Source organism: Bombus vancouverensis, chromosome 4, assembly GCF_051014615.1.
Source record: "Bombus vancouverensis nearcticus chromosome 4, iyBomVanc1_principal, whole genome shotgun sequence".
In the NCBI taxonomy this organism is placed as follows: Eukaryota; Metazoa; Arthropoda; class Insecta; order Hymenoptera; family Apidae; genus Bombus; species Bombus vancouverensis.
The window spans coordinates 17,281,817-17,294,992 of record NC_134914.1 but is presented as its reverse complement, the minus strand read 5'-3'; the positions used below and the strand labels follow the sequence as shown (position 1 = coordinate 17,294,992).

At 35.5% G+C, this 13,176-nt stretch overlaps 1 protein-coding gene and 1 long non-coding RNA gene across 3 annotated transcripts in view; both read right to left on the bottom strand.

Moving 5' to 3' along the window:
- The window catches only part of LOC143302645 (uncharacterized), a 128,250-nt gene extending 127,663 nt beyond the window's left edge, over positions 1–587 (bottom strand). The window contains exon 1 of the long non-coding RNA XR_013058285.1: positions 489–587. This is a non-coding gene — a long non-coding RNA (uncharacterized LOC143302645). The remainder of the gene's footprint in view (positions 1–488) is intronic.
- The window catches only part of LOC117166586 (uncharacterized), a 540,713-nt gene that overhangs the window by 324,881 nt on the left and 202,656 nt on the right, over positions 1–13,176 (bottom strand). The gene's annotated exons all lie outside the window — the stretch shown is intronic.

The window sequence follows — 13,176 nt, the reverse complement described above, 5'->3', positions numbered from 1 at the left end:
ACAAACGTTAGTTCTTAAATTTACTTAAAGAATTATTATTATTAGCAAGTTATCTTCTCGCAAGAAAGAAGCTTATAAACGGAAGTGTTTTCTTTCTCAACGATTACAAATTAATCGCGTATTTATATAACGAAATTGAACGAAAAGTGGAGTCGATCGGTTCTCGGATTCTACATGTAGCTTGTACATATAAAAGATTAGCTTGCGAGTTGACAAAGACTCGCGCTACATATGTAACGCTTTTTATTTTCAAAATCTAACATTATATTATAATTCCTACAGATATGTGCCTACTCTGGAAGGTTGTATTTTTAACTTTATAAAAGCAGTTACAAGCAATAAAACTCCGTATGACAACGTCGAAGCTGTCAGAACGATTCAAACCTATGGAATGATCTATGTAATATTCATTGTGCGCATTGTACTGCGATTTTTTCGCGTAAACAACAATGTTGCGTGTCGCGTATCAATGACATTGTCATACATACGATGAATGGTGATAAAATTGCGCCGGAGTCTGACGGCCACGTGGGAAATTCAGTTCGTGTCAGTCCACGCTTGTCACACAGCTGATGCTCCAATATGTGTACGTACCTGAAACACATCATAATCCGTAAAACTTTTAAACGTGTCCCGTGGAAACGCGATACGAAATCGGAATACGGAACGTTCTGACAGTTGGCGTACGCACATGAACAAAGAGTATCATTAAATGGAAAATGGGTTGGAATTTTGATGAAAGACAGAGAACACGACAGGGAATATATAGAATAATGATGAAAGAGGTGGAAAAATAGGCTATTCGATGATTCGCGTTTGCGGAAACGCGATGGAAATTGAAAAAAGGAATTTTCATTTGCGTTGCGGAACACGTACGTACGTTTTGTCATCGAATCGATTGAAGGGATATTCCAGTTTTGTGGAAAATGGATATTTGGAAATGGGATTATGTCGACCTTCTGTGATTTTTGCAACGAATAATTCTTTAGGGAATTGCAAATTCTCTCGACGGAATTTTTCATTTTCAACTCTCGAAGATTAAAATTGTTACCGTTCGAATTCGAAAAATTGAAAATTTGAACGTTTCGACTTAAGAATTAAAAGAATCGTACGCTTCGACTTAAGACTTTCGAAATTTCGTCTGTTTCAATCGAAAAAATCGACACTTCCATTGTTTCAACCTAAAAACATCGAGATCCTTAAGCGTTTGATCGAAAGGATTCGAAATAATTTTGCATGTTTGAATTAAGAAACTTGAAGTCTCGGATATTTAAATTCAATTCGAAACTCTTCAATTTCAGCACATTTTACCCCGCATATTTTCAATTCAAGACATTTATTCCAATTTCCCAAGTAAAACTCGTTCGATCGCTTATTTAATGGTTACTACACCCATTTCCTTGTGTCGAACAATCGATAGAGCTAACTATCAACCTAGAAATTCTATATTGAAATCCGATATCTTTAAACGACGTATCTATATACAGTACAGAGAATATCGAATGTCCAGATGGAAAACAATTAATCGAAATTTGTGTAAGATAATCTTTTATAATTTATGCGCTGAAAACGAAGGGACTGAACGTGAAAGAAAAACGGAAGAGTATGAATAAACGAGTAATCAAAAAGCATTGTTTCTTTTCCCGTGAAAGCCGATAAGAGAACCAAGCAATCTGCTTTTCTTCAGAAATTTCATCGTTCTTTCAAGTCTTCAGCATTGTGATACGACGAATTGTTGTCTCGCGTACCGAAAAGTCATTCCTGCCAATTCTTTCATAGACGTATTTTCGGGATAACATCGATCGCTCTTCTCCCTTTCTTTATTATTTGTTTTTTTGTCTTCCGCGATCCTTGAATAAGACATCGTGAAAGGACAGCGTCTTTGCGACAATGACTTTTGAGAACGTGAAAATGAAACGAGTATCGAATTGCATCTCAACGTGGAATTCGGAATAAGAGAGAATAAAAGAAGGAAATTTAAGGAAAATTAAGTGGAAGGACAAAATTCAAAATGTCCGAATATACTCGCTGAGACTCGCTGAGTGATTATAACATGATGTTCGTGTTTTCGTTATTTTATTATTAGCGTTCGTTTGTTATAGGATTCGAAACTGCAAAAGCTTATGTAATTTCGTTAAATTTCTACGATGTTGGAGGATATCCAAAATCGATAATTTCACGGTATTTTTGAGGCTCCTAATCTTGTTTTGCGATTCTGTGTCGGATACCGCAAACCATTTTCCAATAGAAAATTCCAACAGCTTATAACGACGGTGTTCGTTTTTCAACAACGTGCATGAAGATGTAGTACAGGTTTTGAGGAAAAGACCACACAATGCCTGCATTGTGATCCAATTCCAAACGTTTTTCTCGTTCGGAAAGCACAGAGCGCGTTTTATCTCCGTATATTACGAAGATAGTCGATACCGAAAAATTAGAAAAATTGAAGATTTAAGAGATATATGGAACGAAAATTATAATTTGATACCGTAATAATTTTTATGTAACGAGGGGATAAGTTATAAGATTCCACAACAAAATTCGATTCTAGGTTTTAAATTGAACTCTACCATTGCAGATTGTATTCTTTAAATCCAAAGTAAAAATTACTATACGCCAAGAAGTAATATGAGAAAAAATGTCCATTAGAACATGCACCAATGGTACATAAAAACTTTCTACGATTCATATGCATCTTATTAAATGTTAAATGAATTCTATCGGAATCACGTCGACAATCATAAAATTTCGACGAAATGGAAATTGAGTGAACGAAGTTACTAATACACTTGAATATTACCTAGAACATGACTGATTTAGAGTATGGCTTTTCACGCATTTATGGAAAATTTAAAGGTACAAAAGTGTAGAAAATATACGCGATATGTAAAAATATAAAAAGTACTCGAAGCGAAATATTTGTCATAATATTTAATGGAAGAAATAAATTTTTATACAGGTTCCATTTCGTTGATTCTATTAACAAAAGTATGAAATTATATAAAAATCCTGATCCTGAAATTTATCCATTATCTCGCATCTATCGTCAAATTCTAGCAGAATGATAAAATGAATAAACCGATAAACATTTCACATAAAATCTCACAAAATATTAAACAGTTCGAATAGACCTGCGACCTTTTATATGCAGGTTGAACGAACCTGGACGTTATTAATAGACGTTCCCGTGCACTTGTTGCACGTATAAAAAGCTTCAATTCGTGGACTCAGCAATAGGATAAGTTTTAATGCGCGCGAAAGTGACACGAGTGTGAGAGAGAGTTCAAACTGAAAACGGCGGGTTTCCAAGCTTTTATTCGGTCAAGAGGAAAGGGAAAAGTAAGGCGGGCAGTGAAAAAAAAAGAAAGAGGATTATATCTCAATACTCCTACTTATGAACGCTAAGCTCTTCTCTCTCTCTCTCTCTTTTTCGGTGACTGGTGTAGAACACTTGAGGATGGTCTCGAGCCAGGATTTCTTCTTTCTTTAAAATAAAGTTCAAGAAGAGAAAGTGAAAAGAAAATGATTTTACAAACGTGGTAAAGAGGAGAAACTGAAGAAAAAAGGGCATGGCAACAGCTGGGAGAAGTGAAACTTGCGCAAAGTAATTAGAAGCTGTTCGAAGGAAAGGGAAGTTCGAAAGTTTCGCATCTTCGTTTGACCATGGCTAGACGTACACCTGAAGACGCACGATGCTTTAGATATTGTACAGTCATAGAGCTATATGTGCAGATCTTAAATGTGAAATATTATAGACAAGATTTAGTTTGACGTGGCAATATATTTGGCATCAAATTTTCAATTAATTAAAATCAAACGTACGTTTGGAAAATAATGCAAAATACGCTTCGGCGATAGCGTCTGTTATATCTTCATGGAATTATAAAAAAGGAGATCTCATATCAAATGGAAGATAACTCGGTCTCCATCTGTTCTATCGTGGAATTCGTTATCGTCTTATGAGGAAGAATTGATTAATGCTATAAAATTTCGTTAATGATGTTTAGTGACTAGCTGTAAACGATAGGTGTGACGCTGAGATAAACGTCGTAATGTCCTTGTTGCCAGTTTTGTCGGAAAATACGCGTTCAATGACATCTCATTTTGTTAAATGTCCAACGATAAAGAAGACTTATCTGGCTAGTTGTTACGTCACGTTCGATTTTCAGTGTAAGTCACGGAATCCCTGAACGAAAATTTTCCCGGTCGTTCGCTAACTCTATTGAGAATACCCTTGCTTCAATTTCTTTCCTCAAAAATAGTATCTTGCTAGTTATTATTTAATAAAAAGGACGATGGGAATGCTGATAGCGAAATATTTCTAGCCGATAAGTTTGATTATCTTTTTCGATATTTCGTGCGCGAAATTTCGGAAAATATGACATATATAGTAATCGAAGCGAATGAAAGGAAATAGATAGACACGTCTTTACGGATTTTCCAATTTTCATGTAACTTGATGGCAAGAAAGAAGCACTTTGCTATGACACAAGTTGAAAAATTGAAGCGATTAGTTAGATGCAAAAATACAAGACCGATGATCAATTCGCATATTCGTAGTGATTAATTGTATACGATTAAAAAATTTAGCGAGAGATTTGTTTCGTCTAATAAATGTTATATAAATATTATAAATGTTATTACACGTGTTCTATGTATTTTTGTTTCTTTCAGTTTCCTATAAATACATCAGAATCCGCAGTCTAATCATCATGTTGCATCTGTCAAAATTGACTCGATATCAATTCCGTCACAAAAGCTCGAAGCTTTAATTAACGATAAATACGTGGATGGCCGATCTCAATTGCAACGATAATTTGTCGTTCGTCCAACCGACTCTTTCTCGCATCCATTAAACTAAGAGCAACGACAGTAGAAGAGAACGATAGAAACTGAAAGAAATGAGAAAAACGAGGAAGGTTGGTACGAGGGTTGATCTGTCGTCGATAATGCCGCTACGTGTCTCGAATAGCGAAACGATTGAAAATACGCATCGAGGTTCGGCACGAAACGAGGAAAGAGCGAGAACTGTTTGCACGCGTGCAACGCATTCATTGAATATGCAGAAAGTGCGTGCTTCATACGGAAACAAACGGTTCATCGAATTTGCACGTGGCTCGCCTGATACGGGCTCGTGCAACTGTGAATCGTACTCGCTACGCACCTCTCTGCCTTTCGTTTCACGACAGAGGTTCGCAAACTGTACCCCAGTATAGAAAACTGTATTGTTTGGATGGTGGTAGAATTTCAGAGAAGAATTGATGGAATCTCGGTGGTTGTTTTTCCTTTTCGAATCGTGCAGCTCCTTGTTTTCATTCTTCTATGGTGGAACTACGAATACGCAAGCTTTTGTGAACTACACAGATCTTTTTACCATATTTTTTTCCTACCTAATTATATCAGCGAATTAACAGGTTTTAGTAGATCGTGCGTCATAGTCTTCTAGTAATTTTACAATTTTACGGTTACAATTATATGTCATTTTAATTTAAATAATTATAATATATAATTTTGCAATTTTGTGAAACAAGATAAGCAAAATGTTGCTGTTAGGTTGGGAATAATTTTATTAATAAACTAAAGGAATTCTTCTAGTAATTTTACAATTTTACGGTTACAATTATATGTCATTTTAATTTAGATAATTATAATATATAATTTTGCAATTTTGTGAAACAAGATAAGCAAAATGTTGCTGTTAGGTTGGGAATAATTTTATTAATAAACTAAAGGAATTCTTCTAGTAATTTTACAATTTTACGGTTACAATTATATGTCATTTTAATTTAGATAATTATAATATATAATTTTGCAATTTTGTGCAACAAGATAAGCAAAATGCTGCTGTACAATTGGAATAATTTTATTAATAAACTAAAGGAATTCTTCTAGTAATTTTACAATTTTACGGTTACAATTATATGTAATTTTAATTTAGATAATTATAATATATAATTTTGCAATTTTATGAAACAAGATAAGCAAAATGCTGCTGCACAATTGGAATAATTATATCAATAGACTAAAGGAATAGAACTTATATGGGAGATTCGTTTCATTCAATGAATGGTACAATGATTACTGGGTTTTCAATTTTCAATTTTTCCTAAATGCATGAACATCCGCAGTCTAAGCATCAGCAAGAATTTACGACGAACAAGTTTTACAAAAGCCACTTTCAAATAAAATAAAATGAAGTTTTATTTAATTTATCGTTACACTGGTTGCTGTCGTTGTAAAAAAACTGACTAGTAATTTGTGACTTGTAAGATATTAGTTCAATTGTGAAAGAGAGTTCTGAACACGAATGTTCACTAATTGGACGAATCATCGTAAATGGTAGAAGGTATTGCAGAGATTCAATTATTATAAACTATTCATTCTCGAAAGGGTTCATACAAGAAGAGTTCTACCGTATGAAAAATCATAGGAAATGGATTCAATGAATTCGGAATCAACGAAATTCTACTTCGTGAAATGTTAATCGCCTGAACAATTGAAATAAATGGAATTTTACTATATTCTTTCTTTTTTCACTTTAAATTATACAAATATAAAATTTCTAATTAAATCTAACGATTTACGTTTACATTTCTCAATAATTATCAAGTAAACCGAGTATATCGAATTAAAAAAAAATATATATAAAATTCGTAGAATTAAAAATGATAAAAGGGAATTAGTTTCCGTAAGGACGCGATTATTTAATTAAAAAAAACACAACGCTATGTATGCATTTTCTATGAATATTTCATCGGTGCTACGAAGCACGATGCTAAAGAGAATTCAAGATAGATAATTCATAAATTTTCTGAGAAAAGATTATACGCGTGAACCAGTGTGAAGTTGTAATTAAAAAGTTCCAGGGATAGCGGTAGTAAAGGTTTTATTGATTAGGAAGCTTCTGAAGCGAAAAATTTCTTGAATAAATTGGTTATTTCCTTCGAGCTTCGTTCGAGGAGAAGAAGGTGGTAGTTTTGAGGATGACAGACAAGGACGTGTGATTCTTCTTCGGCAAAAAGAAAGTACTTGCTGCTAGGGAGAAAAGGTTGGAATGCAAGAAAGTTTCTAGTCGATGAATTTTTCAAGGAAATTAAAGTACTCTCAGGAGTGGAGCTCATCGATAAGACGAGCAAAAAATTGTTAAGAGGCAAAAAAAAAAAAATATATAAACGACATTTTGGAGCTATAAATTATTACAATTCATTTGAATCATACAAAGCCGTGTATCATTAAATCCGAAGATGGTTGAGATTGTTTTAAGAAAATGATATACTTGGAGGAAGAAAAATAAATTGAAATGTTAAAATAATATTTGACAATTTTGTAGAAAAGGATAATAGGAGCGAAAGAATTCTATATTTAACTAAAATGATTTCCGACTCAATTTTTTACGGAATACAGAATTCACAAAGCACTCTAAATGCCTTCTTTCCAATGGATTCACGCGACAGTTCCCCTCTGAGATAGAACCGTAATAGAAAACGGAGATAACGCGTGAAATTCTACGAGGAAAAATGGGAAGGTTGTGACGACGGGAGAAGTGGGAACCCCTGTCTTGAAACGACGATGACAAACCAGTGACACGCCGAGAATTCTCAATGAGAGGCAGGGAAAAACTGAAACAACTCTATCAAACTATCAAAACCGTTGCATTTTATACCACCAGCGAAATATCGTCTGATATTATGATATACCGTGGAATAACAAAAAAGAAAAGGAGAATCGATATTAATAAACGAACTTGTCTCTCTTTCTACAGAACAATTTTTAATCCTGAATTTTTGAATAATCGTTCGTTCGATGAGATCGCTTAACGAAGGATTTTTCATCGCCGCTCTTCAAACCGCGTTTCCAAAGTATCGTATATTTTTCTAACCGAAACATTAACACGGGTGTGATAATTCAAGCACGAATATCACAACGAATAAATCGGATCGGGTAACAACGTTTATGAAATTTTATAAATACCTCTCGATCGTTTTCGACGATACCACCCTCTCGAGCTCGATGATCGCCACTCCACCGGTCCTCCTCCACTGAACAATTAAAAACTCGCTCGCGAGTCCTATAGCATGCTCGAAACTGTCAAACGCCAATTACCATTCTCTAGCCTCTCCATCGGCGAAATTGAATTATCTTCATTGGAACGCTTTAATCGTGTCGTAGTTTAACGTTGCCGCCATAATCGAATCATTTCCAGATACAACAAATGAAATAATTATCGAAACGAAAGCGGAACGAATAAACGGGATTAACAATGGTCGGGGTCGCCAATAGCTTTTCGCCGAAATAATCGAATACGCTGGAAGATCGTTAAAATTCGTACAACATGGCCGTCTAAATAGAGATTGTTCGATAGCCACGACGCTTAACAATAGGCGCGTAAATAGGTTTATTGAACGTAAACGCGTCAATGAAGCGACGTGGCCATTGATCGTTTATTTCTTATAAACGATTTCCTGTTTGATAGGCCACGCTTTAAGAGACATTTGCATTTCATTTGAAATCAATTTTTCGCCATGATTTCCACGCCGTTGATAGAAATGTAAGCGTGTCACGTTGATACATTTCCATTAATACCATCGCCAATTATGTACATACGCAAGTGCAGAAAACTGCCGACTAACGAGCCATTTCATGTGAAAAATTGATAAAATTAGCCGAATGATATTTTCAGCCGTAGATAAAATATTTCGCTGCTATCAATTTAATAGATTATCGATAATAGCTTAGTAATATTAGCGAATTATATGCTTTCTACGTATTAAAAAAATGAACATGTTATTTTATATTATACTTGTGTGGTTTGACCAAAGAAAAATAGTTTACATACAAAGCGAAGCAGTTTCTTGGACCAAGACTTTCGCCAGCGTGTGTACATATATGTTCTACCATATGGCAGAACGAGCGGATGCTATAACTCCGCTGCACTATCATTTTATACATCTTAGCCAGGAACACAAACACAGAAACCAGAGATAACACCTAACGCAAGCACAAATACAAAGGCTTCGCGTATACTCGTCTTTTCATTTTAAAGCAACGAGTCTGGAGCACGCGTTCCGCTCGCGACTTCGCCTGCTGCTCGCTGGAATTCGACGATGGCGGTTGGTGGACGCGTTTTTCTTCGACGACGTCAGTTATTCGGTGAAAATATTCACCGTCGACGGTCACGGTCGGTTTAACCATAAGAAAGATCGGGAAAACGCACGGGACCAGACTCTGTTTTCGACCTACCGATATAACAACATACCTAAATTGCATCAAAATCGCAGACATCGCGGAATTCGGTATGCGGTCTGCGGCGGAATGCTCCCTTTCGCGGTAGCTAGCTACACGTAAGAATTTATAGCGTCCTCCCACCGGTTCTCTACCTCCCCCTTCAGCGCGAATAATCGTTTCTGTTACGACGATAATCCTGCAGCTCGCTCGGGAATTTAATATCAATTAGCCAAGCGCTAATTTCCGGAAAAGTGTATCGGCGCGTTTCTGGGTAAACCGGAGAGCGTAATAGATCATCCTGATGAATTTTCAAGTAGATCGGTGTGTTCGAGCAAGATCACGGCGGCTGTTTACGGTTATTATCGTTTTAGTTTAGAACGCCGTTAACTTTCCATTTTATATGTTATATCTAGAGATTGATGAACATACACACACCTATCCAACCCTGTACGTCCATAGCAAAATATCGTAGAAAAAAATGAAAAATTGTTTTAATTCTCTACCCCTTGAAATAATTAGAGTTTCCTGTACACACGTTAAAGTTTATTTAGCAATTTAAGGCGATTAATCTGTTATAAAAATTCTTTGAGCAACGTGATTCCTCGGTTATTTTAAACAGTTATATTATCACAATAAACATGAAACTTTTGCAGAGATGATTGAAATACCTTGAAGTTAACAAACCAATTTAATAACTATAAAAATCCCATATACGCCTTCTCCGAGAATCGTAAAATGAATTATATCTTCAATAAATTCGGTGTAAAAACTGGAACAAGATCGAATCATCCTATTAACAGTATCGTCTATGCTAATAAACGTAATAAAAATCAACAAATTATTTATTTCGTCAGACGCAGAATTTATTTTCTGGTATCGAGAAACGACCCACATCTTTCAGAGATATACGGTTCCTCAAATCGTCTAATATACAAAATTTCCAATAATCCTCTTCTCGTCTCCCGTTTCGTCCCATAAGATGCGATTGAGAAATAATCGATCGACGATATCGTTTTTTCCCATCGTTCGTTTTATCGAGCGCGAACCGAGCAAAGGTAAGGTAAGGTAGATGTGGCGAAGCGAAATTAGACAATGCACCGATGAAAGGAATAATTAGTCCAAAATATGGCTATTTGCAAACGACGATACACACTGCTACGTGTACGTGAAGTTCTCCCCGGAACGTGTACGCTAGTAGATTCTAGACACGCGCTATTATCTCCGCCGGAACCGGAAGTCCACTCGGCTGCTCACCCACCTGGTCTTTCCGTCCCGGCTCACGCGCTGTCATCCCAGCAGCCTCGCTATATCGGCCCACTCTATCTGAATTAATTCGCGTTTCTTCTTCGTTCCGTTGCTCTAACTCCACTAACCCCATAACACTTCGTCAGTCAACCCATCAACTTTGAATAATTTTGCAACGAGGCACGCGCTAAAAAAAGGTCTATGCGTTTCGGCGCGTTTGTCTTTGAAACGCGTAGATGGTACACTAAACAGCATCGCAGTTTACGATATTTGGAATGAGTATTCCTATGCATACTGATATTTTTAACTGAAATACAACTAAATAGAGATTCCACTTGTTAGAAGTTATAATAAATATTCCATAAGGTGATAATAGATGAACAACAATTTCTGTTTTATACTACTTTATTTATTGAATTAAGTATGGTCCATTTCGTTCTATTTCTATTATTATGTTCGTGCATAATTCAATGAACTAATATAAAACAACAAATATTGTGCGTCTATTATTTCCTTATAAAACGGAAAAAACTTTTTGGACAACCTAATATATCACATGCATTGTGTGCATATTAAATTTCGCGTAGATACATAAAAATTTCCAGTAATAAATTTCCAGCTCGATAATAATCGAACGGCGCGAGGGTAAAATATAATAAATTCATGTTTGCTGATTCCTTGATCTTCGTATCACGTAGTAGATTAAAAAAAAATATATTTTTTGGAAGAAATAACGAGTCGATTTTTACTAATTCTTTGATTTCGATGCCATTCGAACGACTTATTAGTTTCAGATATCAGTTTTCTGAAAACAGCTGATAAATCTATAAAATTTTATAAACGATCCAGCAAAGAAACATTTTTGAAATATTCGACAGAACGAATAAATACGTATTTATCGCTCCAAACAAATATATTGACAATTGTGGTACATGGAATTGATTATCGATTCTTAAAACTGCTTATCATGTCTTTTGCCTTTTCGGTTATTTAGGATTTTTATTTCACATTGACGTGGAATAATTTTTATGTTATGTTGGATATGAAACGTTGATTTCTAACGCTAGTCACGAATCGCAAAAGGTGATGTGCTGAGTGGCCGTGTACGTCTATTGATAAAGATATGCAAATTTCCTTTCGAATGAGAGTACGTGGTTTGATAAATTGAAACGCTTCTTGGTTCAGGTGTCTATAGCGATAAAATGATAAGTAGGAGAATTGTATAATATCACCGTTGAAGCTTAAAACTGACCGATGAAAATAGAACTGCTACTAGGCAAAAATTTCTTTATTATTTCTAACAGAAAATTTAGTTTGTTATCATAAAAAAATTGCGATTATGAAATTCACGATTATCAAGTAACGATCGGTGTGTCTCTGTCGCAAACAGGGCACGACTAATTACTATATAACAGCGTTGCAGAGAAGAACGACTGCAGTGGTCGGACTTACTTTTCTCTGGAAGCTCGCAATAATCGCATTAGATTATCCTGCCAAGTGCTTTATTCCTTTTCATTTCAAACGAAGTGGCAATTATTCGTCGTGAAATCACATCTTCGGGCTGGATTTTTCTGAAAGGGGCAGGCAGATCGTTCGTCGTATCGTGTAAATCTTTCATTGTCGGGATGCGGCTCCCATTTTAATAGGAATTCTTTCATTTTCCTGGCCAAAATACTGGCCACGGCTTTGCTCGATGAAATGGAAAGTTAATCAGCGAATCGAATGGATCGCTCTATAATTACCGTTGCCAGTTAAACGGTCAGTGAAATCGACGCGATTCTTGTCATCGTTTATGTACTCCTCTGTCAAGATTTTTTCTTTATTTTTAGCTCAGAAACTTTTCATGGATACGTGAAAATATTTATGTATTGCGAAAATAATTTTTGTTTCGCGCGATTCATCTCACTTTTTACTTTCTATGTGGTAACACTTTTTTATGGTCTCTGTTTATTCGAATAAATTGGTCGCGAAATACGCGCGATATTCGTTTAATCTCTTCCCAACGTTAATTTGCTAGTTCACTCGGTTCATTCGATTTCTTTCTGAATAATTAAACTGAACGCAGTTGCAATACGAGAGATGGCGCGTACGAACTTTTACTCGACTGCCTCGAAGGGCGATTTAGGCTAGTTGAATCTGCTTAAAACGTATAGGACAATTCGAAAAAAAAAGTAGGATAGGCGCGTAGACTCGTAGAAGAAATGCACGTCTACTCGATGAAATTCTATTGTAGACTGATGATAGGAACGATGTTTGAAGTTGGGTAAGTTGCTAGGGTAGACACTCGAATTTCCTGATTTGGCATTTTCTCGAGATGCAGGTGCTGGAGAGAAGAAGCAATTGGCGAGTGCATGTTTCAAGAATGGAAAAAGCTCAACCCCTATGTACCGGTCACACGAGATAGCGACAGACTCTAAGGAAAAAAAATATGCTAATTCCAAAAAATCCTGCGTCATTGTCGTTTCCTTAAACTATGTCTAAAGATTCGATGTCTTCGTAATCGTATTATACTTGTCGTCCACGTTTAATTAATAAATTTCAGTAACGATCAATTAAATTCAACAACCAACAAGGAACAAATATAACTATTAGATCGCAAATGTTTATGCAAATTAATATTTTTAGACACGTCGATAATATTGGATAGAAAATATGTTAAATATTCAAATTTTCAGTGTTATAAAATGTATTTTATATTCGACATTT